General features: G+C 39.0%; 1 long non-coding RNA gene across 2 annotated transcripts in view; it reads left to right on the top strand.

Annotated features, from left to right (window-relative positions):
* Window positions 1–347: 347 nt before the first annotated feature.
* LOC108242194 overlaps window positions 348–24,313 on the top strand; it is a 249,138-nt gene continuing 225,172 nt past the window's right edge. Inside the window, exons 1-2 of one of the 2 annotated variants that reach the window (XR_005232765.1) lie at window positions 348–578; window positions 1,211–1,254. This is a non-coding gene — a long non-coding RNA (uncharacterized LOC108242194). The remainder of the gene's footprint in view (window positions 579–1,210; window positions 1,255–24,313) is intronic. The other variant, XR_005232764.1, reaches the window with a different exon arrangement.

Genomic DNA, 24,313 nt, shown 5'->3' with positions numbered 1-24,313 from the left:
TGCCTCTTTAAATGGTACTTCTGTTTTTTTCAGGCAATAGTGTGTAGTTCCCTAAAAAAAAAAAACAAACTGGGATGCCTGAGCTAATATTTAATGCATTTAAATTTATGCAGGTAGTGTTTGAGATCCCTATCCTCTCACTGAGTCATGATACTCAAAAATAGTATAAAAAATCCTTAAAGGCTAATAAACAAAGGGTAATAAGTCTCAGATGACCATTAATTTACTGTTTTTAAGCACTTAGTTGATCAGAAATAGTCTGATTTAGATGGTAATGACATTGAAATCTAAATTATTTATTTTCTGAAAAACAAATTAGGGAAAAATCATTAAAAAATTAAGAGCACTAAAGCTGCAACGACTTCATCAATTAAAAAAAACATATTTAACCAGGCAATTTGTAGGCCTCCTAAATTCCTAATTAAACCTTCCGCTCACACCTGCACTGATTACCGCAGGTGTTCAGAAAACTGTCACAAAAAAAGATGTGAACATATTAAAACAGCAAAAGGGAAACAGAAGCAAAGTCTTTGTGAGAGGGAAAGCTAGGCCTGGACATATTTTAACTCAACTAAACGGTAAGTTCGGGCTTTTAAAGTTGATGCTAATGGAGGCTGCTAGCTGATTAGCATGTTTTTGTTCTGTGACGTAATGAGTGCCGTAAAGACGTTGCTGAAAGTCGTAAAACTAACCGTTTGTTTTACAAATAATACTTAAATTTGTTTGTTATTTTGTCAGTCAAACTGTGTCATAGCTTTTAAAGTCCGGCCAGATGGTTTAAAAACCACTCTTAACGGAAAAATTAAAAGTAGTTATATTTAAGTTCATAAAAGTACAAAAAAAATTTACATAATGAAATGAATGTTTAGCATTTATATATTCAATTTACGTAGAGATAGGTGTCGTTATAAACCATAAACACAATATAGCGTTAATTGTTTATTGTTGTCAGGCGAGTCAGACAACCAAAACTATAACGTCTGTTTTTATGGCAGGCAGTTGTATCATATAATCAAACCACACGCTTATCTCAATGCATCAATGATGGCAGTTTTAGTCCAAACTGCTGCAAGTTCTCAACTACTGAAGTTGAATTTCTAAAAATCTAAAAAATGCTAACTTTAAGTAGCCATTTTAACATTTACCTTTAAAACTTTGCTTGTATGTGCAACAGAATTGTAAATATTGACTATTTTATTGTAAATTACAGAAACTGATTGGGTCAGCTTCTACGGTTTGAACATGTTACAGAAGGTGAGTTCATTCTCGATACAGAAATATAACTAAGGCTGTTAGACGAGTACATTTTGTTTTCTTAAATGGCAGCTGAAAATGTTTAATGATTGAAAATAATTATAGTGAAATCTGACGCTTACACATTCATTAGCTTTAAAAGGTACTCATTACAAAGTCACAAAGACCTCATAAAGCAAGAAGCAAATGTTTGTAATATTGTCCTTTTAAGCTAAAAATTTTGAAGCAAAACAGAGGATGTGCGTTTCTTTATCTACAGAAACGGCCGAAGTGACTGAAAATATGTCAACAATGGCGACGTCCATGGAAGAGTCATTTAGGGCAGAAAAGTCCAACAGTTTTGGTGTTTGGAGTAATAATGCTCAGATTTGTTGAGTCAAATATGCAGATAAATGTGATTTGTTTATGTTGAGTGCAGACCCGTGTTTCAGAATTGCATATTATTTATATGGAAGACTGCTGGAGTGAACTCTTTCAAATTGCACCGTGTTTCATATAGTTTTATGTTTGGTTTTGTAGTTTTCAATGAGTACCTATTTTTAACATTTGGTTTAAACTTCATATGGCGAAAGCTTTGATTTTAATTCAGACTGAAGACAAATCTCGCCTCTGTTTGTTCATGCTTTATTAATCCACTCCTCAAAGAGACTAAAACAGGCGGCGAGTCTGTCAGTGAAGCACTTCGGCTGTGTCCAGATGTCACGCGTCTCTCGCCTGACCCCGGTGACAGCTCTGAGGCTCTCCGCCGCCGTGGACGTAGCGCCCGGCTCCCGTCCGTCCTCTCCGAGGACGCCGCTCAGTCACAGAGGGTCACTGTGTGATGACGGCTGTCACACAGGCTGGAGCGAAAATGGCTTCTAAGGCCTTTTCCCCTGACTTCGCTTTGTGACCGGACACGTTTACAAAGTTACTGACGCATCAGATTTAACTCTGAAGTCGTCCAGATTATCTGTCAGATCAGGAACGTGAAGAAATTAACTGTAAAAACATGGAGAACATGCTTCTCACGGTAATTTAACATGTTTTCACAGGTAAAATCACATCATTCCTAGATGTAAAAGGAAAATGCACCAAGTATGCAAAAAAAGCAGACATTTTTTATTATTTAATGTTCATTTTAATCCTTTTAGACAAGAGGCTTCTGGTGAGGAAAATTAGCCTTTTGGCTAACTCGAGTACAATTGTCTGACTTGTTTTTTTTAAATAAAATAAATCTAAAATTGACATTTGGATTGCATTTACAATCTCAGAGGTGTCTTACATCCGTTGCTTTCTTGATATTTAATCCCTAATGTGGTCAATGAACAGAAACTAGAGCATTCTTGGTCTTCTGTTCCCTTTTTTAAGACTAAAAAAGGCAGATTTATGTCCATTTTCTGAAACTGTCAGTATTTAAACAAGTTGTCATTTTAAGACAGTTTTGGACGATAACTTGATTTTTAGTGGAAAAGCTCCTCTTTAATATCCTTTTCAGAATAAAAGTGAAGGATGAAAAGTTGACTTTTAAAAATAAATGTAGGGAAAAAAGACCTTTAATGAAGAAAGATCTATTTTTAACAAAAAACATTCACAAAATCTCCCCAAAACAGTAACTTGTAGTAATTTAAAGCCATCAAAAATTAGCTGAGTCTGTGGAGTCATGTAGACGTTATTAAAAGAATAAAATTAAATTAAGACACGACCTACACAATATGTTGTCGTACTGATGGTTAATCTGTCATTAAATCTAAAGTTTAAGTGAAATTTGCAAACAGTTGCCAACTACCGCATGTTTCACCTACAGAAACAGCCAAAGTAGCTGAACACGGGTCGAAACAACGTTGAAGGGTTAATGTTAGCGGTTTAGAAGTTTCACCAGATTTATTACCTGCCAGCCCAACGCAGGTCGGTCATGTGACTCGAGCTTCCAGGTGGTTTTAGTGGATTCTGACGAGTGCTTTGTTTACGTTCAGTGCATGCCCACGTTCCTAAATCGCATATCAGTGAATAAAAGTGAAGCAGTTTCTATCAGCTGCACTGATTTATAGTTCTCTGCCTCTGGACGTTATGAAACTGAAATATATTTTTATTTAAATGACGTCTTGTTGGTCGCCGTCGCCGTCTTTCTGCCGTGGCCCTTCTTTAGGTCAGTGTGTCGAGTCGTGCGACCTTTTCTGCGTCTTAAAGATCAGCTTTCAGAGGGCAAAATAAAGTGAAGACCTCAAAGACGCTGAAAAAGGTCAAAGGATCTTTTGTGATTATGTGAGCAAAACTTTCCTTTCAGATTGGACCGTGCTGCCTCACAGATCGCTCTTATAGCCTGATGGTTGCTTGTCAAAGCACATGTTAGCTTTATTTTAACTTCCTGGTGAAACATTTAGTCTATTTTTAGACAAAATGTTGCCGTCTCCAGCTGCTTTCCCTTCTGAATATGGATATTTGTTAGCACTAATTACAAGCCATCTGGATTTATATTTGTTTGTTTGTTTGTTTAATGATTGAATTTGTCTTTTTAATGAATTCTTAGCTTCCATCTTTTAAAATCTCCCTTCCTTTCACCATGAAATGCCTTTTTTATTAGTTTCAGGAACATGATCATACAAAGAGTAAATGTTTTCACTCCAAGCTTTGAGATTTAAGCATTTAACAGCATTATGAAAGATCTGAATTATTTCTTTTACCAGGTCAGCAGAGTTTTACATATTAGATGTATAAATCTTGTTTCTGTGTTGAGATATGCTTACCTTGTGTAAATAATCACACAGTTGGACCTGATCTGCATATAAAGACCTCTAAAAACGGATTTATTCTGTTATTAAGTGTCTGAAGGTTTGCACATCTTTTTATCTTAAGCTGGGGGTGTTTTGTTGTTTGCTGGCAAGTGTCAAAAATGGAAAAATCGATGTTGCAAATCAGCATTTGGTCAGCTCCTGGAAAATAAAGCAGCATGAGGACATTAAACCCAAAGATACGTGGCGATAAAACGGCTTTTTACGAGTTTATTGGTGTCGTTGTCGTCCCGGCTAAAAGTAAACCCTTATAACTGCTGCTGCCCGCCGTCTCTAAAAGGACCCAATGAGCCGCAGAACTTGAAGGAACCATTTTCTCCCCGTGTTCCTCTGGTGTGTAACGTCGTATGTTTGTGTCGAAGTGGATTTTTCTCTTGTTGCTGCTGTTCGGCTCGGTCTCTCGAGGGCTAAACCAGGTCACTGAAATGTTTTCCCTCCTTTCTTGTTCCCAACAAACTGTTTCTTTTTTATTTATTTTTTGGGTCTCTGTGAAAAGTAGGAGGAAGAAGCTGTTTCTTGGGTAACTGCAGCTGTCGGGTTGAACACACAATCTCTCTCACAAATTGTTTTTTTTTTTTTTTGTTGAGATTTTAAAGACGAATCAGCCTTCTCTCAGCTGTAGAAATAATGCCAGAAGCTGCAGTGGGATAAAAATGCCCCTCATTAGCTGCTATAGTCTAAATAATGTTGACTTCTTGGGCCAAACTGGAGCACGCTGAAGTGAAGTAGGGCTGCTTGGAAAGTTTGCGAACCACACAAGCAAACTTTCATTGCTTTCAGAGTTGCTGCTGATACTACAGGACGTTTTGTTGCGTGACACACTTCCTGTTGAGTTTCTGTAGAACATCAGAATTCATTTTGATGCCAAGTTGGCCCGGCCTCTACGCTCTTAAACAAACCCAAACCATGACGCTAACGCCGTCGTCTTTCCAAGATGGAAAGAGGTTTGAATGCTGGAACTAAGGTTGGAGGGTTTAGCTTTCAGGTCATAGCTGCAGAAGTTTATTCCAGTTAGGTTTGCATTTGAAGGATTTAGTTCTTGTACAACAACTTCCTGTGAGTTGTATTTTCCCTGTAGTGACCTCTGGTGTTTAGGAGAGGGACTGCAGTAAGTTTAGCATCTCTGGAAGGGTTTGGGTGAGTATATTGTGGTTGTAGCATAATTAAGGAACTTTGTAATAACTCAGCTGTTGTAACTTATGCACAACAAACCTGTGAATCTAGAGCATGTTTCTGTGCTTTTATTATAATTTTCAACTGTACAAACAATGCACCAAACATCCACAGAAGGATGAACCAATTATTCAATCACTGAATGATCTGTTGGCTTATGGAAAGCCTTAAACAATCTTAATTTATTCCCATTTTCTTCTAAACAGTCAAGACTTTTTTTTTTTTGGCATGACCCTTTTATTGGACCCCTTATTTGACTTTGGCTGCTTTTTTACTCACTTTCACTCCAGTATTTGACCGTTTTCACTGAAAGGCTTTAAGTTTAAGCCACTTAACTCTGACCTATGAATTATTCGGGGATCAGAAAGGTTCATGAGCTCGAGATAAACCAGTGTTGTTGACTCATAATTTTGCATGAAGTCTTCAGGGTTTGTGTTACCAGCAGCCAGTTGAATGGATGCATTTTTAAATTTCTTTAGATAAATCTACAAAAAATACCAAAGATAACTCAGAAAATTGGATTTTTATTACCGAAAAGGGGATTCCTCAAAAAACTGGAGGTTGTATCTCACTGGGCTGTGACTATTGGAGACTAGTTGGTGACTTTGCGAGAATAAATGCAGATTTATTCTGAACACTGAATTTGCGACCAAAGAGCTGTGTGGTCACTTTTTGCTCATCCGGTTTATTGATAATTAAGGCTTATTTTGCTGCCCACCTCCATCAAATCATACTCATCTCGGCCCATTTTGAGTCAAGTTCTTTATTATTGGTGGCCTTTTTAGACCTGGACGTTCATGGCTGTAATCTGAGAGGGTTTCTGACAGAGGAGAACTCCCTGCAGGTGTCAAAATACATCTCGAGCCTTTTAGAATTTACGGAAACTGAATTGAGAAGGGTTCAAGACAAGTTTGAGACTCATGCAACGACTTAATGGCTATTGTGAGGGGAAAATTGTCACACAAATTGCTGCTATAAGTGGCTAGATGTCAGCTCTGCATGATCCTGTTACATTATTTTGAAAAAAGACAGTTCTGGAAAAAATAACAATCAAGTAGTTTCATCGACCCGCACTTCGGTGGTCATCTTCAGAGTAAAACTGCAGCGTATTTAACCTCTAATTGTGTCTTTACATGGACTTTAAAGTATAAAAATGAAATGTTTGACATTAATAGTGCTTTGCAGTTTAATGGTAAAATGACTATATGGAAGCAGGACTGACTGTTGAAGAAAAACATTTTTATAAAGGACAACTTTCATTTGGAGTCATTCTCTTTTGCTTTACATATATTTAAGAGAACTTCTTTCTAACTTCATGTTTTTGAAAAACCCACAATGAAAAAAAGCAGATCTTGAATCAGAGAGAGAATGGGGGAGGGAAAGCTGTAAAAGAGGGATCATTTAAAGTGTTGAATAGGCTTTCAGGAAGTAGTTTGTTCTCCCCTCAGCCAGCGTCATCGTTTCTGGCTCGCACATTTTCCACCGCCTCGGCCAGCTCTCCGTCTCTGCCGCGCACACAAACACATTCAGACAGACAAACCACAGCGAGACGCATGAACACACATCAGCAGCCGTCCGCCGTATTTAAACCAGCGAAGGAGCCCTGCCAAACTGCAGCACACTCTGTCCTCTTGTTTAAACACACGTTTTCTTTGCACACAGATCTGCAAGCCTGCCTTTGGCTGCAACCCGACGCTCTGTTTTTGTTTCCTGTTGCGTGAGGGAGCCAAGAGTTGAGCCACGATTGATGCTGGTGGCTCCAGAACAATGTGGCGGTTAGTGGACTCCTCATTAAGCCAGAACACAGAGGCAGAACCCGCAGAATATGGACAGAAATCGCCTGATGTGACTGCGCATCACATGGTGTGAAAGAAACTCTGTCACTGCACAAGTGACCCCAAAAACAGTGGCCCACTTTGTTCAACGGGATAAATTTAAAGGGCAAGTCCGCTGATTTTCATGTCTGTTTTAGACTAAAATCATCTTGTTGGGGGAGGGGAACGATGTAATTGTCGTAATAAAATCCTATAAACGACAATATGTGCAACTGGACACAGTAATGTGAGCTCTCATGATGTGTTGGCACTCGAGGCATGTCGAGAATAACTCTCAGCTACTACCACACCAGTTTCAGCTCAATTTCTGTAAAGTTTTGTAAATATTTGTTTTTTCAGTTGGCCAAGGTCAGCTAGCTGTGGTGGCCATCCTGACTCCAAATGTTAACGAGTTACAGATGTACATTTAATTAGTTTAAGAATGTTGCTGAATTCTGTCCAGTGGTTCATGAGATATTTTGCTAAGTCTTTTTTAAAGCAAAAATAAGCTTAAAAATAATGTTGTGCTCATCTTAGGTAATATCCAAAGAACTTACATTGCATCTTGGCACTCGGAGTAAGTGTTGTATGCAAGTAAAAAGTAAGTAAGTGAAAATTTATTTGTATAACACATTTCAGCAGCAAGGCATTCAAAGTGCTTTACATCATAAAACCATCAGTAGAATCATCAAAATAATCAAAAACATCATTACAATCATCCAAAAAAAAATCATCAAGCAGATCTACTTGATTATCAGAAGGAGATGGTCAATATGTAATAAGATATTTTGTTCAGAGCAGCTTTACACCTGAATTTGTTTGCGGACTACTAATCAAAGGCAGCTCTAAACAGGTGGGTTTTCAGGAATTTAGTGTTTCGGCTGTTTTGCAGTTTTCCAGGAGTTTGTTCCAGATTGATGGTGCGTAGAAACTGAAAGCTGCTTCTCCATGTTTGGTTCTGGTTCTGGGAATATAAAGTAGACCAGAACCAGAAGACCTGAGTGTTCTGGAGGGTTGATACGACGATAATAAGTCTTTAATCCATTCAGCGATTTATAAACTAATAGAAGTATTTTAAAGTCTATTCTCTGCGCTGCAGGGAGCCAGTGTAGGGACTTTAAAACCGGGGTGATGTGCTCTATTTTTTTGGTCTTAGTGAGAACACGAGCAGCTGCTGCAGCTTTCTGATTTTTTTTTTTTTTTTTTGTCAGACCTGTGAGGACACTGTTGCAGTAATCGAGACGACTGAAGATGAACGCGTGCATAATTTTCTCATAATTGTTGTGACATTAGTCCTTTTAATTCTGGAGATGTTCTTCAGATGGTAGAACTGTTTTTATGTGTCCCTTAAGGTTCAGGTCTCAGTCCATTCCTACACCCAGGTTTCGGACCTGATCACTAGTTTTTAGCTTTAATACCTGAAGCTGCGCGCTGACTCTTCTTCGTTCCTCTTTAATAATTTAATAATTTCAGTCTTGTTTCTGTTCAGCTGGAGAAAGTTGTGGTTCTCTTCCAGCTACTACCGTGCCAAATTTTAGCTCGCTCTTTGTGAAATTAGCTGAGTTTTAGCCAGTTTTGTCTTCATCCTTGGTCTGTTGGCTGTGCCGTCCATCTTGAGCAATCGGTTTTAGAAGCAAATCCAGTGGTTTATTTTGAGTTTCATCAGAGATTTTTCTTAAAACTTCGGCCAAATAAACACAAACATAGGCAAAAACCACCATCGTGCCTTTCCCATTGGCGGTAGATGTAGTTTTTTTTTTTCTTTTTCCTGCTCAGTAGTAGACAAACAAATCCAGTCGATGTTTGTTTACTCCGTTAAAGCTGAAATTTTACCCCAGCTAACGATGATAGAGCACGTCTGCCCTCGACAACCTCTTAAGAAAAGCAACTTTACATCAGCCTGAGTGGATTTCCATTTTCTATTATCTAAGCTTGTGTGCAATTAATGACTTGCGGCTTTAAATAAATGAAATGATACATCAAGTCCCTGTAACGATGATTATATAACAATGCTGTGATTCCAGGAACTCTCCGAGTGTTCCTGGAAAGAGTAAACCGAGTTACCATCATTCAGTGTGGGGGAAATAAGATTTAGGGATATTTTTAAAAATAGCTGACAGAGTATAATCAGTCATATCTGTCAAGGAAAGCCATTCATGCTCAAACCACAATGTAGATCTTCAGCTATTTCATTTTACATGATTCAATATTGGTTTATTTTTCTTTTTTTTTTATTGTATTTGTCTGCGACCCATCATGAACCAAAGGATGGTTGTTAATGAAACGCTGAGGAGAAAATAATCATTCAATGAATATCTTTAAACCTTTTTTCGGAGCCAAACTAATTTAAGATGGTGCCACAACCTACTCACCTGAGAAAACACCAAAAAGTTTATAACTCAATCATATTTTAATTTATTTATTGCAGATATTCGTGCTCAGAGTATGTTGGGGATGACTCTCAGCTACTGCCACACCAAATTTAAGCCTAATTGATTGCATCAGATCTGTTCTCATGTCTGTTTTTATTACAGTATATGTAGGGGTCGGCAACACGCTGCCCTCGTGGCTCCCTGGAGCTTTTTCAAAAATGTTTGGAATTGGAAAAAAAATGGGGGTGGGAAATATATTTTTGTTTTAATACGGTTTCTGTAGGAGGACGAACATCCGTAACGTTTTCCAATGCTGTAAAAATGTGTAGAATAAATCTTAAAGCTGTGTCCGAATTCAGGGTCTGCATCCTTCGAAGGAAGGATTTGTCGGCCGATTATGTCATAGCGTAGCGACAAGGCCTGTCCGAATTCAAAGTCTCCTTCAAATGCGTCCTTCTTTCCCCCAGATGTGAAGGATGGGTCCGGCGTATCCTTCACGGCTCACCATATCCCATAATTCATTGCGGGTCCAAACCGGGCGTTCAAGCAAAGCAGCAATGTTGGTGAAGAGCGGCAAATTATTTTGCTATATTACACTTTAGGTGACACATGGTTTTTTAGTGAAGTGAAGTGAGATTTATTTATATAGCACTTTTCAGCAACAAGGCGATCCAAAGCGCTTTATAACAGAAACAACAACAGAATCCGTACATAATGAAACGCATCAGTCATGTATAATCTAAGTGGAATATAGGATAATCTAAATAAAGTCATGAAACCAGACATATCTAAACATGAGCTGAGACAGTCAAAATAGTAGCTAAAATAATCTAAATGAAATCATAATCAGATATAAAGATACAGAAGTAAAAACATCAATCATGAACCTAAGTAAAATCATGAAACTAAACACATCTAAACAGGAGAAAAATAGTAGCTAAAATCTAAATAAAATAATGATAAAGTTAAAGCTGAACTAAACAACAATTAGGAATCTAACAATATCTAAAGTATGACCTAAGATAAACTAAACTAAATGTACAGGAAGGCTAAATAAGCTAAAACATGACGATGCTAAACTAACGGTACCAAACTTTCTAAATGGCACCAGAAGGTCAGCTGAAACGGCCAACGTAAGAATTACTAACTAAGATGGAGAAGAGCGGCAAATTATTTTGCTATATTACACTTTAAGTGACACAACATGATTTTTTTACAAGGTTTTTAGGCGAGAATGTGGCTTTGAAAGTCTCAAATATCTGCTCGGTTCATCAGTACATCACCTAATTGCAATATCGTTCTGATGTTTTCGGACATGTCTGCTGTATTAGCAGATTGATTAAAGTTGAGCCTTCAAACAGGTTTATTTAACCGTAATGGCTTATCTGAGATCTGGAGAGTATTATATTTGAAAATGAATAATTTTAAATGTTTAAATTAATAAATCATGAATGCTCATTATGTATACACTTAGTCATTTTGAAAATAGGCTAATATAGACACTTAAAGCCTGTGTTGGCTTCATTATAAGGCTTTTAATTGTTTTGCGGCTCCAGACAGATTTGTTTTTTGTTTTTTTGGTCCAAAATGGCTCTTTCAACATTAGACCAAGGAAAAGGTTGTTGCTTTTTAGTGTTTTAATAAACAATAAAAATTTAAGTGAGCTGAATGTTTGAGGAAACAATCCAGAAAAATAACCAAAGTGTCACTTTGGGGCCCATAATGTGTGTACATTGGCTGGTAACGATGTTAGGCTTGCAGCTGTTGTGCAACAGGCTTCAGAGGTTACGGTTTTGGAAAACCCTTCTCGTTTCTGGTAGTGAGATCGTAAACCTGATTAGAGGCCACCTGGGATTGAGGAAATCGGATTTCACAGCCATTCGAGCCCAGGTGAGCCCAGAGGAAACGAGATCTGAATGTCCTCTTCATATCAGCCCCAAAGCAAAACTAGGTACCAGATAAATGATCATATAAAACAAAAACTCACTGGGATGATGGGAGAGAGCGGGTTCATCGTGCTTTGCATTAAAGGTTTGAGTCAACAGCAGTCTGTAGAGTATTAATAATTATATTTTGGATAAATATTAAAGTGACTATTAGCATCCTCATGAAATTCAGAGAAAAGTTGGCCTCGTGGTCCTGCTTTGTTTCTACATTAGCTTAAATAATCAAACACCACAGGGCTACAATGTTTTTACCTGTTTGTGTGTTTGTCTGTTGGCAAAATATCTCATGACCCACTGGATAAAACTTTCAGATCGTTGGATGAACATCCACGATTGATCAAGTTAAAGATTATCACCCGCCACCTTTAATGCCAGGGCTGTAAACTACGGCCATGTTATGTTTAAAAAAAAAAGGATTTCAAGCCATTTTTGCCAAATCCTGAATAGTTATCCTCAATGCTGCAAATTATTGCAAGATCATGTGATTTATTACCACTCAGACTATGTGTCGGGGATGACTCCAAGCTACTACCACACCAAATTTTAGCTCAGTATTTGTAAAATTGACTGGGCTCTAGCCATTTTTGTTTGCTGAGGTTAATTAGCTGTGGCGACCATCTTTAAATTGGGTTGATTGGAAAAGCTAATCAATTGTCGATGTTCAAAACATCACAATTATTTTACCCTGAGTTTCAATAAAACCTGTCCACTGGTTCATGAGGTACTTTTGCTAACGCTGCGGACAAATGAACACAACCAAATGTTCATGTTTTTGCCCATGTTTAACTCGGATACAGTTGCTTTTAAGTTTATTTATTCATATATCCTGTCTATGCTTTCAATAAGTCAGTTTGATTCTAATTTCTTTCTGCTCAGGTTAAAGTGGTGCTCGTATAGAAGCATGTTACTGAACAAAAATATTATCAGAATACGGTATTTGACCTTCCACAAATGCTAAATTGAATAGTTTTGTATGTTTACATGTGTATTTACACAGAGCATTTTTTGACACAATTATTGACAAAAATAGACAAGAAAGAGCGTTATTATTTTGGTGCTAAAAGCGTTAAAGCACCATTTTTGTTATTTAATGTTCCTACTCAGCAAACTCTCATACGCTCTCAACCTTATTAGCCATGCAAATTTACTTCCTCATAATGTAAATGGAAATTAAAGATGATTATGTTGCGTATTTACTGCAGTGAGCAAATTAATGCTGTCCTTCCTCAATATGTGTGGGTGTTTAACAGTGTTTGTTTTGCCTTTTTTACGCGTACGCATACAATCGCCAACAAAAGGCAAATGTTTTCCCTGTGTGGGGTTGTCCACGTGAAGGATGTCTGTGTGGACGTCATACGGCTGCTGTAAATTTAAATGAATTATTCATTATCACCCAGTCAGAGCTTAAAGTAAAACAAACCTTAAGGGACTGAACGCACCATCACAATCCAACTCGACTGCTTTTTCTTTTGCCAACCAGCGATGGGACCACTCCTTTAGATAAACGCAGAAAACTTTATTTATTTATGTATTGGTGTTATGATGTAAAGCTCAGAAGACGAGTGGATGAAGGGAGAAAGAAAGAAAGAAAAACATAAAGGCCTAGCTGTCCTTGAAAGAATGCATGTCTTAGCTTTAAACTCGGGTCATTTTATGAGTTTTAGCCGTTTGCGTCAAACCTTGAAAATAAAATTTATGCAGAAACTGACAAGAACTCATCAGATCTGTTAGAGCTTGGGATATGTGTTGTGAATGACCGTCAGCTACTACCACACAAAGTCCTAAATATTTATAAAATTCATGGAGTTGTAGCCATTTTGTTTTCAGGTCCATTTATCGATGGCAGCCTTGACAAATTAATTGGTTGTAGACCTACGTCCAATGATTACTTTAAGAGTTTTATATTTATCTTTTTAGTGAGATATTTAGCTAACAGGAGGGATTGACACCAAAGTTTTAAGATAAAGACATGACACAATGTAGATCTTTGAATGTATGTTGTGAATGACTCTCAGCTACAAATTCATTGAGTTATACCAATTTACATAGCTGGAGCGGCCATCTTGAACTGGATAGACTCCAAAAGGTAATCGGTTGTAGACGCAGGCCCGGTCCCAATACTCGCCCTCCACCCTACGCCCCTCTATGAAGCGTGTACTCAGTCGAAGAACACAGAAGGGTTCATTGCTGGTTACAAGCGTGCAGACTTTGGAGAATTAGGACAGCACGGATTACATCATGGACTTGCGCCTCTGCGTCATAACTGCAACATCCAACATGGCCGACTGGTCCCTGTTTTGGTATTTTAAGAAGGTGCCAGTACGATTTTAAAAGTACAGTTTAGGTATTTTTGCTTTCCAAAGTCATTGCAGGAGATATTTGGCTGTTCAGATGTGTTTTGTTCTGACTTGTTGGACATGGAGCAAAGTTTGATCGTATTCCCACATGTACAGCAGAGTGAAACAAGAATTATTTCAATACTTTGTCATGAAAAAAGCAGTTTTTAAATGTAGACGCAGCTCGCTCTGTCACCACTGCCGTATTTCTGCTGTTTAATTCAAAACCCTTTCATTGTCAAGAAAGATAATAAAAAAACGTCACATGCAGCGATGAATTGTGGGTAAACACTTCGCCGAAGTCCACCTGGATGTGGGCTTAGCCAAAGGGTGGATGTAATACAAAAAAGGGGGGCGGGGCTAAAGAGCACTCCGGAGAATTGGGACACACTACGCTCTCAAACCTTTCAGCATGAATGAGCATTTGAAGGACACAAGGGTGGAAGTGTGAGTATCGGGGCCGGGTTGTATATCCAAATGATTGCTTTCTGAAAGTTGTATTAAAGGAAGTTTCATTCATTTAGTAGCTCATGAGATATTTTGCTAACAAATCAGTTAGCGCTCACAATGTGTCATCAACTACGACGCTAAATTTTAGCTCAATATTTGTGAACCTGACTTGAGTTATGGCCGTCCACTGATTAGTTTCTCAGTCTCATTAAAATTCATCCAGTGCTGTATTAGACAAAGACAAATGGTTGGAATAAAAGGCTCATTTACGAAGAAGCTCTAAATCTGAGAAGAATTTTGTTGAGCAGAAACTAGAAATGTCACTTATAGTTGAGCTACTGGAAGAAATTTAGAAACCCTTCTCTTTTTTTTCTGCTGGGATGTTTCACTGTAACAGCTTCATTAAAATTTAAGAGCATAAGAGACGGTGGAGGAGACAGTTCGATATATTTGTCTTAATTATGAAATATGGTCTCATTAAGTGTCTTACAGCTTCAGCGGTAGGAGGAATCGAAGAGGTGGAACGCATTGGAGCAACGAAGGATGAGGAGACAGAAATGGATGAATGACAAAAAATAGGAGCTGGTGTGAATAATCTGTTTGGGAGCTGAGGCGCACCTCGAGGCTGACAGGGTCCTGTTGCAATTAGGGTGCAGAGAAGCTCTCCTTAAGGGTGGAGACAGATTTCATGGCAATCAATGTGTTCATCGCCCGCAGGCAAAAAGGTTCCCCAAAAGTCTCATGACCCGCTGGACGAGGTTTAATGACACTCGCAGAATGTAATCATAAGATGTGCATCTGAAACTGAACATGTAGAGTTAATCCAATCCACTGACAGCAAACCTTAGAAAACACAAACCTTGACACAACTTGGTCACTCTTACAGATTTTGAGATAAAAAGAAAAAAGAATTTTAGTCAAACTCTGGCATGAAGGCTGGTGGGTGATATGCATGACTTCAATGAATGCCAGGCCTTCATTTTTTTTTTAAATTTACTATCGTAAGAGTTGCAAACTTCTTGATCCTCTTAAACAAACCTGCATGTAAGAATTTGTGGTTTTTGTACCCGAATCTTTCTGGTCTTAATTTGTATTTGTCCTATTTTTTGAAATAGTCTTAAAAAAAAAGCTGTTTCCTGTCTTTATCAATGATTAACCTTCTTAAAACTGGCAACAGACCAGGTCTAAATATCAGTCATCTGTTATTCTTTGCAGTGAAGTAGATTTATTGCCTGTAACTAAAGGTTTACCATTTAGCAATGTGCAAAAGTCTCCGTTTCTTTTTAATTTTCTTCTCAAGCAGCCAGACTTTATCTTCCAAAGTGGTCTTTTAATCAAGAAGTTCTTCAGGCTTTCATGAAGGACCTGAAGACTTTGAATAAAACGGTGTAAAAGCAGTCAATTTTCAGAGGAATCCATTCATTTTCTTCTGGTCGCAGAGATAACGGGTCCAGGAGAGAAACTTAGACCTTCCTCTCCCCAGCAGCACTCTCTCAAGTTCCACCTGGTGGATCCCACGGTGTTCCCAGGCCAGAGAGGATTTATAATCCCTTCGATGAATTCTGAGTCTGGCCCGGGGTTTCCACCCAGTCGGACATACTGGAGAAAACCCTTCAGAGGAAGCCGTCCAAGAAGCATCTTATCAGATATCTGAATAGTTTCCGAGCTCCTCCTGGATGACAAAATTCCTAACCCAACCTTTAAGGCTTAGCCGTCCACCCAATGGAGGAAGCTCAATTCAGCTGCCTATAAATGTATATTTTCATTTTCTTTAATCGCGCTCCATATCTTTGGTTGATTTGTAAACGAACGAGTAAATCGGGAGCTTTGCCTTGGCTCTTTTATTGCAACAAACGGTGTAAGGCCCTCATTTCTGAGGGAAGACCCCGATCCAGTGAGCCACCTCCCGTTCCAGCCGACCATCACTTGTGAACAAGACTCAGACACTTGAACAGCTCTGCTTAAAGCAGCAACTCACCCCTGACCTTTTCAGACTTTTCTTAGTTTTATTGAAGCCACCTGTGAATCATAAAGACAGAAACATGTCATGGATTTGAAGTGGATTTTGGTCGAGGTCAAGGACCCAAATGCAGGATGAAGAGGTGGCAGGCAGGTCTGTTTAGTAGATACAGGGGTATTTCCAAAAAACTAACTAAATTAAACAAGCTGAGCAAAAAGTAAGAAGAGAAGGGTAAAATAACCCAAAGGCAGTACGAGCAAAGGATCAGACAGAACAAAACAAACATGTTAATGTAATCTGTGAATGCTCTGGGTTATGATTTCTGCGTGATTATGAGTGTATAACGTGACTGCATGTGTTTTCAGACCATTCCTGGTGTAACTTGTGCAGAAATCGCGCCACGGCTTTCCATTTCTCTCCTAAAATGAGTTGCCAGACTGTCAGAAGTGTAAATAGCATATGTCTCAAAGCCTCGGCAAGGGCTCATTCACTTGCTGTTTAGTCCGTTTGGTAATTATTCCCACCATCTGTTGGAGAGCATATGATAAGTAGGAAGAGAGCTGCCAAGAGGAGATGGAGGGAGCAGAAAGGAGATGCATACAAAAGGAAAAGAGGGAAGAGAAAGTGTCGCTGTCATAGCCTGTATTATCAGGCGATGTGTGTGCTGCTTGCGTGCATGTGTCACAGCATTTATTTATGCATGGCTGTGTGTGTTTCTGAGGCGAGCTATTTATAGCAGCTGCCTCACCTCGCTGCTGGCCGTGTTTACCAAGAACCGAGAGGCATCATGGAACGTCCCAGCAGACACATTTATGCCTCAAAGCATTATGTCACAGCTCGCCCCACCTCTCTGCCGCTGCCTTCCTCGGTTCCTCCTCGGGCTGAGTGAAATTCAGTCTGAACCGGCTGCCCAGCATACCCTTAAAGAGCTGGACCGCCGGCCATCAGTGTCACAGTTCCTGCAGAGCTGGGGAAAAAAAGCACACTTTAAAGCATGCAGGGACTGGTTTAAAAGGGGAAGAAATGGGTTATTATAGTTCAGCTCTTTGGAAATGGGGGAAAAATGAAATGCATGTTTACAAAATTTAACTGTACTCTGCTTTAAATACTGGAAAACAGGATGAAACCAAAATGAGCAAACTGGGTTTAAAATGTGAGAAGATTTAATGCAAGACTTCTTCACATATTCTGAAAAATGAGAGCAAAAAAAAAAAAAAATGGGAACACCTGGACTTCCAGCAGCAGGTGGAGAACGTGATGAAAACTGGGACAAACTGTTGAGCTTCATCCTTCCAGAAAGTTACCGCTTTTAGAGGCAGAACCACTGAGGTAAAGGCCTAGCGTTCCTTGAATGAATGCATGTCGCCCACCACCTTTAACGCCAGCATTTTAAATTAAGCTCTTTTGCTGAATATTGATGCGGCAGCCATTTTGGTAAAACCTGGAAAATGTGTGCAATCTCACACGATATTGCAAGATCTCTTCCTATGTGCTGTGAACGACTCTTGGCTACTATTACACTGAATTTTAGTTTTTTTTTTTGTAAAGTTGTAGCCATTTTTGTGTTTTCTAAGGTCAGTTGGTTGTGGCAGCCATCTTAAATCGTGTCGACCTAATTACTGGTTTCAGTAAATATTTTGCGACCAGAACAAAAGGCCAACCTTACTGGGGTTTATATCTGATCGTATCATAGAAACTAACCTGTTCCTTCATCTCTTCCCTTCAGATTTGAACAGGATTAAAGTTTCTGTTTTGCATGGTTTCTAAACGACTCCACATTGGTGGTTTGATTAGTTGTCGCCTCCTCTTTAATCGCTGTAAACGAGATCAGATAAGTGGCTTCATCTTCCCGTTGGTCCTTGATTGTTCTTTTATCGATGCCTTTCAAACAGCGTTTCAGGCGTCGCCTCAAAAGGTCGTCCTTCTTTCTGCACCCTCTGAAATTGGGTGATGAATATTTTAGAGGCTCTTCAGCGCTGCAGCTCGAGTCCAATCCGACCCACGTGTCCTCTCCTCGTTCTTCCCTTTTTTCTCTCCTTCCCATCTGCTCTGTTTGACTGTTGATAAATCAGTTTGTAGAAAAAACATTTTGCATACGTCAACCAGTTTCTAGGTCCTCGACATGCTTGATTTGATCCTTAAGGAAAAAATGGGGAAATCTAGATGTTAGACGGATTGAACAAAAAAAGCACGTTTGTGTTCATTTTGTTAGAGATTAACAATACCTAAAGTTTCTTTAAAATAAAAAAAAAATCATATTTGTAAAACGTAAGATGACTGGAAGCAGCCTATTAAAACTTTCTTGAGAACCAAAAATGTTTCCGTTTTTTAGTGCTTTAAAACAAACAATTGATGTAAAATATAAGCTGTTTTCTGCTTCTAATTTTGGGGAAGTTTGGATTTCAGAGAAAACCATGAGACACCAGGCGAAAAAAGACAGAAACGCCTACACTTTGATGTATAAACTGTGTAAAAAGAGGAAAGTTTTGTGGATTTTTGTCAAAGATATCAAAATTCTTTAAAGGATGTTTCTGCTGCGACGTTTATCTGAGCTGTAGACTGCAAAGACGACTGGTTTTCTCTTGATTTTTACCAAAACCCCTTTTCCGGGCATAAGAAATTCTCATTTCTTTTTATTTTTTGTGCTTTTACTACTGCTACCAACGTAGATAACTCATATTTCCTAATGTTGCACATTCTGATTTATTCTGTTGTATGTGGATTGTATTTTCCTAAAAGCTGCAGGAGGAGCAGCAAACCAAACATCGGTAGAATAACCACAAACTAGTTAATTAGCAGAAATTGTCACACAGCGCTAATGACTCGTCTTATGAAAGACTGGGATTGACATTTTTCTTCACAAAAGGAGCAATTTCTAAACGATCCAAACAAAACATGATGATACTGAGAACTTGCTGTTATGTGTTATGCTTTCTTTTTAGTCTCGTTTTCCCCGGATTGCGTCTAAACCAGGCTGTGTTTTGGTCGAGCTTCGTTTCCGCCGGTGCCACTCGTCCATAATGAGCAGTATTTTTATCTCCGTGTGTCACTTTGAATGAATCGGATTCATAATTAGCCGAAGACCCTTTTGAAAGCCGCTTCAAACGGCTTGAAGAGGAGAAACAATGCTTAAAAGCAACAGGAAAACAGGTGCTCCGCTTGTCGAACGGATCAATACAACGTTAGGAGTCGCTGCTTTTTGTTTGACGGAAGATTACTGTAATTTTATTTTGACAAGTTAATTTGATAGTCCATTTTGTAGCGGAGCTGGTTAAACCGTTGTTTCCTCTATTCTTATTTTTTTGTGTGTGTGTGGGGCCAACAGAACTCATTAGACATCTTGATGCAATCTGCTGATCAGATGACTAAAGTTTCAGCTGCATGAGGAAAATATTTGAGGGACTTTTGTTGCTGTCAGTAAAGCTTGTTGATCTCATGGTGGTTTTTTGAAATTTAGATCTTGAACAGCCAATCCTTTGCCAACAAATTAAAAAAAAAACTAAAAGTTTGATTAAAACTAATCTGTGATCTTTTGAAAAAAAAAAAGCTTTGTGTGAGTTTATGAATAATTACTGCCTGCCGCCACAAAAAAGAAGACAATGTAACTGCCTGTGTGTCTGTTTGTTAGAAAAATATCTAATTTTATTGGATTTTTCAATAGATTTTAATGAAACACTCAAAGTAATCATTAGATGAACGTCTTCAACTGATTGACTTTTGGAGATGATCCAATTTAAGACGCCTAACTGGCCTCAGCAGACACTTGAGTGGCTTTAACGCAGTCAGTTTAACAAATAATGAGCTATAATCTGGTGTGGTAGTAGCTGAGAGTCGCCTCACAACACATACTGGAGAGATTTGCCCAAATCTTTGGCATTAACTGTTTCAGTCTGATCAGATTTGTGACCTTTTTCACTGCCAGGAAGTCACAATGTGGACTTATTTTGGAAACGGGATTTGTTGGAGTTCGGATTAGCACCTTTTTAGTTGTAAGAATAATAATAATATGATCGTTTAAATGAGGCCGTTCTGTCCATCCCAGCACCTGTGCAGATGGACTAAAATCAAAATGAACAAAGTGAAATGTTAATAGATAAAACTAGAAGCACTCTGAAAGCAAACGTCAGCCAAAACCACTGAAATTGAATCACTTGTTTGTTGTTTGTGTCACCCCAACAATATCTGAAAAGTGTCAAAATCTGTGTAACCTCACTAACAGACAGCCAACATTATCGAAAACCTAACCTCCTGATCGGAGGTATTAAAGCAGTTTTTCTTGTATGATTTATTCTCTATTAGTCGTCACTACAAACATTTGTGTGTAATGACTCACTTCACTTTATCGTTTTTATAGCTTTTTACTCCTTTAATTCCCATGTAATCTTGCTTAGCACCAGATTAGCAGAGCATCTTTGTCAGTCTTTATTTCCTTTTTTAATAAAAATCTGTCAGAAGTCTGTCTCTGCACACGGCAGCAGATTCGGTCTGAAGCTGCTTCGCTGCACTGATGCGGAGCCAAACGCACACAAACTCCCTCCGACAGAGCGTTCTCTTCATGCTGCAGATGCATCTTTATTCTTTTATTTTTCCCCTTCTCTGAACCAGATTCATAAATAATAAATGACAGCGGATGAAGAGCTGGATGTGATCTGGAGAGGATGAAAGGGAGGGATCAGAGGAGCCATGAAAGGAAAGGAGACGAGGGTGAAGACCATCAGCGAGGCTCTGGAAACCAGACTTTTAGGGAATGAGAGGATGATACAATTAATATGATGGCTGGAAAGCAGACGAGGTGCTGAGGTGTGAAAATGAGCAATATGTGCAAGTTAGAAGGCTGAAGCAGGATGAGAGAAATGAGTCCATGGAGGGAAGGAAGGATGGGGTGGAGAGAAACACTGAGAGGCATTTAGGGAAAATGAGAGAAAATCTGCAGGAGACCTCAGCTGAAAGTGGTTAGCCGTTTGGTCAATTCCTGTCTGGATTTTAAATAAAAGCTGGGATCAAAAAACTAATTTGGATTTCGTAATTTCTCTGAAACTGGAAAGACGAGCTGCTTAAATTTTTTAAATCCTCTCCCAGAACGCGGCATGGCTCAGCCCATGCCTGTCGTCGTTTCATTTTCATCTGATGGTTCATTTTCACGTTCTACCTGTTATTTGTCTCCTGGTTTTTGTGCAACATGGAGTAGGAATAAAAGTACAATTATAATACTCAGTCAAATTTGTCATTTTTATTGATGGCAGCTGGAGGAAAACAGCTTACAGCTCGAATACTGATCATTCCAAACTGTATTCTGCAAACATTTTCTGCATTTCTGCTCCCGTATGTCAAAGGGTGTCTTTTAAAAAGAAAAAACTTTTACTTTTCTGTCTCTAATCAGATCTTTTAGTTCCCATCTGTCCGTCATCCTCCTCCTCCTCCTCCTCATCTTCAGAATCTATTTTATTTTCCAGCGCTTGGTCTCATGATTGGGCTGAATCTTATTATTTAAGAAGTTTGCATGATTGAACACAATATTAAGTGCTTTTAATTGACTTTTTGTTAGCTCATCTTCCACACTGAGTAGTTCAAACTACAGTTCTGTGCAAAAGTTTTAAGCAAACCATAATTTATTTGCTTCCACGCAGCCAAGCTTTCTTGTAATTTTTAAAGTGGTCTGATCAATAGTCCTCCAGACTTTTTGAAGATCTTTAAAAGTATTTTTTTTTTGGTTGCTTTGGCTGCTGTTTTAGTCCTTGATCATTTCCAAGCAACCCTATTTTGGTTATTCAGCTGATTAAATCGGACCTCCTGAATCTTTCAGATATAAAAAAGATGCTCCGAAACTCAAAGGATGAACCAGAGTTGTGTCGAAACAAAAACGGAGTTTAAGCTCAATCCTAAAGCTTTAACTAAAGAAATGTGAGCAGATTCTGCTACCAGCAGCTTATGAAAAATACTAATTATAAATGTCTCCCTCCCTGTGACACACACCTAAAGCCCAACATAAAAAGCAGTACTGTAAAAAAAAAAACCTCTTGGATTAATAAAACGTTTTTGTAAATTAGTAAAAATGAAGAAACCTAGTGGGAAGTTCATAAGCTGAGTGATGGAAACTCAGTATGCTCCTCATTTCAAGTCATTTATTCCATTTTACTTTGAATAATAATAAAAAAAAAGAATTAAAGTGACCAAATTACCACACCAAAGCAAGGCTGGATAAATGCTCCTTGACAGGTTTAGCCACCTGCCAACCTGAATCAGGACATGCTTCTCCAGACCAGAGAAGAATAAATCATTTGCGACATGAAGTGAAGACCATTAAAGCTGCGGCGCTGATGGACCAGGTGTACTCTGATTACTCGCTGATAACAGGAAACCCAAAGCGTTCCTCCTCGTCATACGGTCCTATATGTTGGTTCATATTCCTGCCTCCTTCCAGCTGTTCTCAGCGGCGTTTAATGAAGAGCGAGGAAGCTTTCCCTCCCCCAGCTGAGGAAGGATCTGGATGCATGTGGGCTGCATTACAGATGCATGAAGAATCTGTTGGCAAATGAAGGCAGCAGCTGAGATGCTCTTAAAACAAAACACGAATGCGTGGTTGCACATTTTGGCTTTTTTATTTTATTTACAGAAACGCATGCATACAAACCAAATCAGAATAAAGGAAAGGAATTCTTCATGTGCATTACTGGCCCAGATGGCTCCCGCGGAGAGATTATGAATGAGGGCATTTCTTAGCGTTGATCAATATGCTGTTTATTGATCTCTCCCTACCAGATAAATCACCTGCCGCTGTAGCTGCGAGCGCTTATCGATCACGCTGAGACGCGCGGAGCGAAACGCCGCTGCAGCCAAACGCACACGCAGATGAGCTGCACCTTCTACCCTCAGGTCTTTTTGTTTGCTGCCGTGTGGATATTGTTGAAAGAAAGTGGGTCAGTGGCTTTTTGTCTTGTTTGGTTTAAACGATTTAAAGGCGACACGTCTCATCAGGGGTGTTTGTCTGTTAGCAAAATATCTCATCGGCTGTGTTTAATGGGACTATTCAAATCAAAATCATGTCACGTTGCCATTTCCCATATAAAGCTGACGTTTTATTGGGTACGAATACTTTGCACGCGTGCACTTAAACGGTTAGTTTTGCGTTCTTGCAATTTCCATATTCATGTAACCCATGCAGTTGTAGCAGTTCCATGCAATTATTTCATCGTTAAAATGGAAATATACCATAACTGTAATGTGCTTTTTTTTTGCACTGTATGTATCCCTGATAGGGTGGAGCATTTTTAATTTACGCTGGGGCGCAGTTACTCCATGCCAGGCGTAAACAAAGCAGGTGCACTGAAAACTGACGCTGTCTGTGTATTCAGGCAGACATTAAATGCTCATATTATTTTAGGAGCCTGTTGTGGCGGCAATAAATCAATTTCCAGGCACTGTTAGATGAAATCACTCAAACAGGGTTTATTTATGTTGTGCACAAAATATAGAGAGCAGTAAAGACAATCAACATCAGAGTCCCAGGTCTGAACAGGGAAGCTCCGAATCAAAGCTCTGGCCCCCCAAGTCAACACAGGAGCTTTTATTAAAGATATTGAAATACTGGACCAGAAGGAGCAAGTCAGTCTGGTTCCCATGAGGAGAAAATTCAACATCACTTCTATAAACAAGTTCATTCTGTGAGAACCCATGGCACTTGGAATAGAAGTCATAACATAATCGGGACTTATAAACAACAGGTGTTACCCTACAGTAAATTCTGCCTTTACAAGCCGAATGGCTGATTTTTAATAAAACTGAATTAGTAAATTACTTTTATCTTGAGATCAGGGTTATTAAAAAACAACCCGTCAGGTTTACAGCCCTGAATGACTCTTGACCGTGGAGTCCTCCACGTGGCGTTTGACAAACTCCAGTGGAGATTTTCTTGAGCAGCATCTTTCTTTTTGCCATTCTCACATAAAGCTCAGACTGGAGAAGAATCTGGGCAACAGGTGTTGCATTTACAGTCTCTCCCACCTCACCTGCTGAAGCTCAGAAGTCCTTCAGAGAGCTCACAGGTGTCTTTGTGGCCTCTTCAACTTTTCTGCTTCCTCACGGTCACTCAGTTTGAGACGATGACCTGCTCTTGGTACATGTACACGTCCCATGTTCCTTTCAGATCTTGATGATGGGTTTAGCAGAACTCCTGGGGATGTTAGGGTCTTGGAAATCCTTCTGCATCCGTCCTCTGACTTGTCCTTTTTTTTTTTTTTTTT

Source organism: Kryptolebias marmoratus, linkage group LG23, assembly GCF_001649575.2.
Source record: "Kryptolebias marmoratus isolate JLee-2015 linkage group LG23, ASM164957v2, whole genome shotgun sequence".
In the NCBI taxonomy this organism is placed as follows: Eukaryota; Metazoa; Chordata; class Actinopteri; order Cyprinodontiformes; family Rivulidae; genus Kryptolebias; species Kryptolebias marmoratus.
The sequence above is the reverse complement of the archived record's forward strand: the minus strand, read 5'-3'. Positions and strand labels throughout refer to the sequence as shown.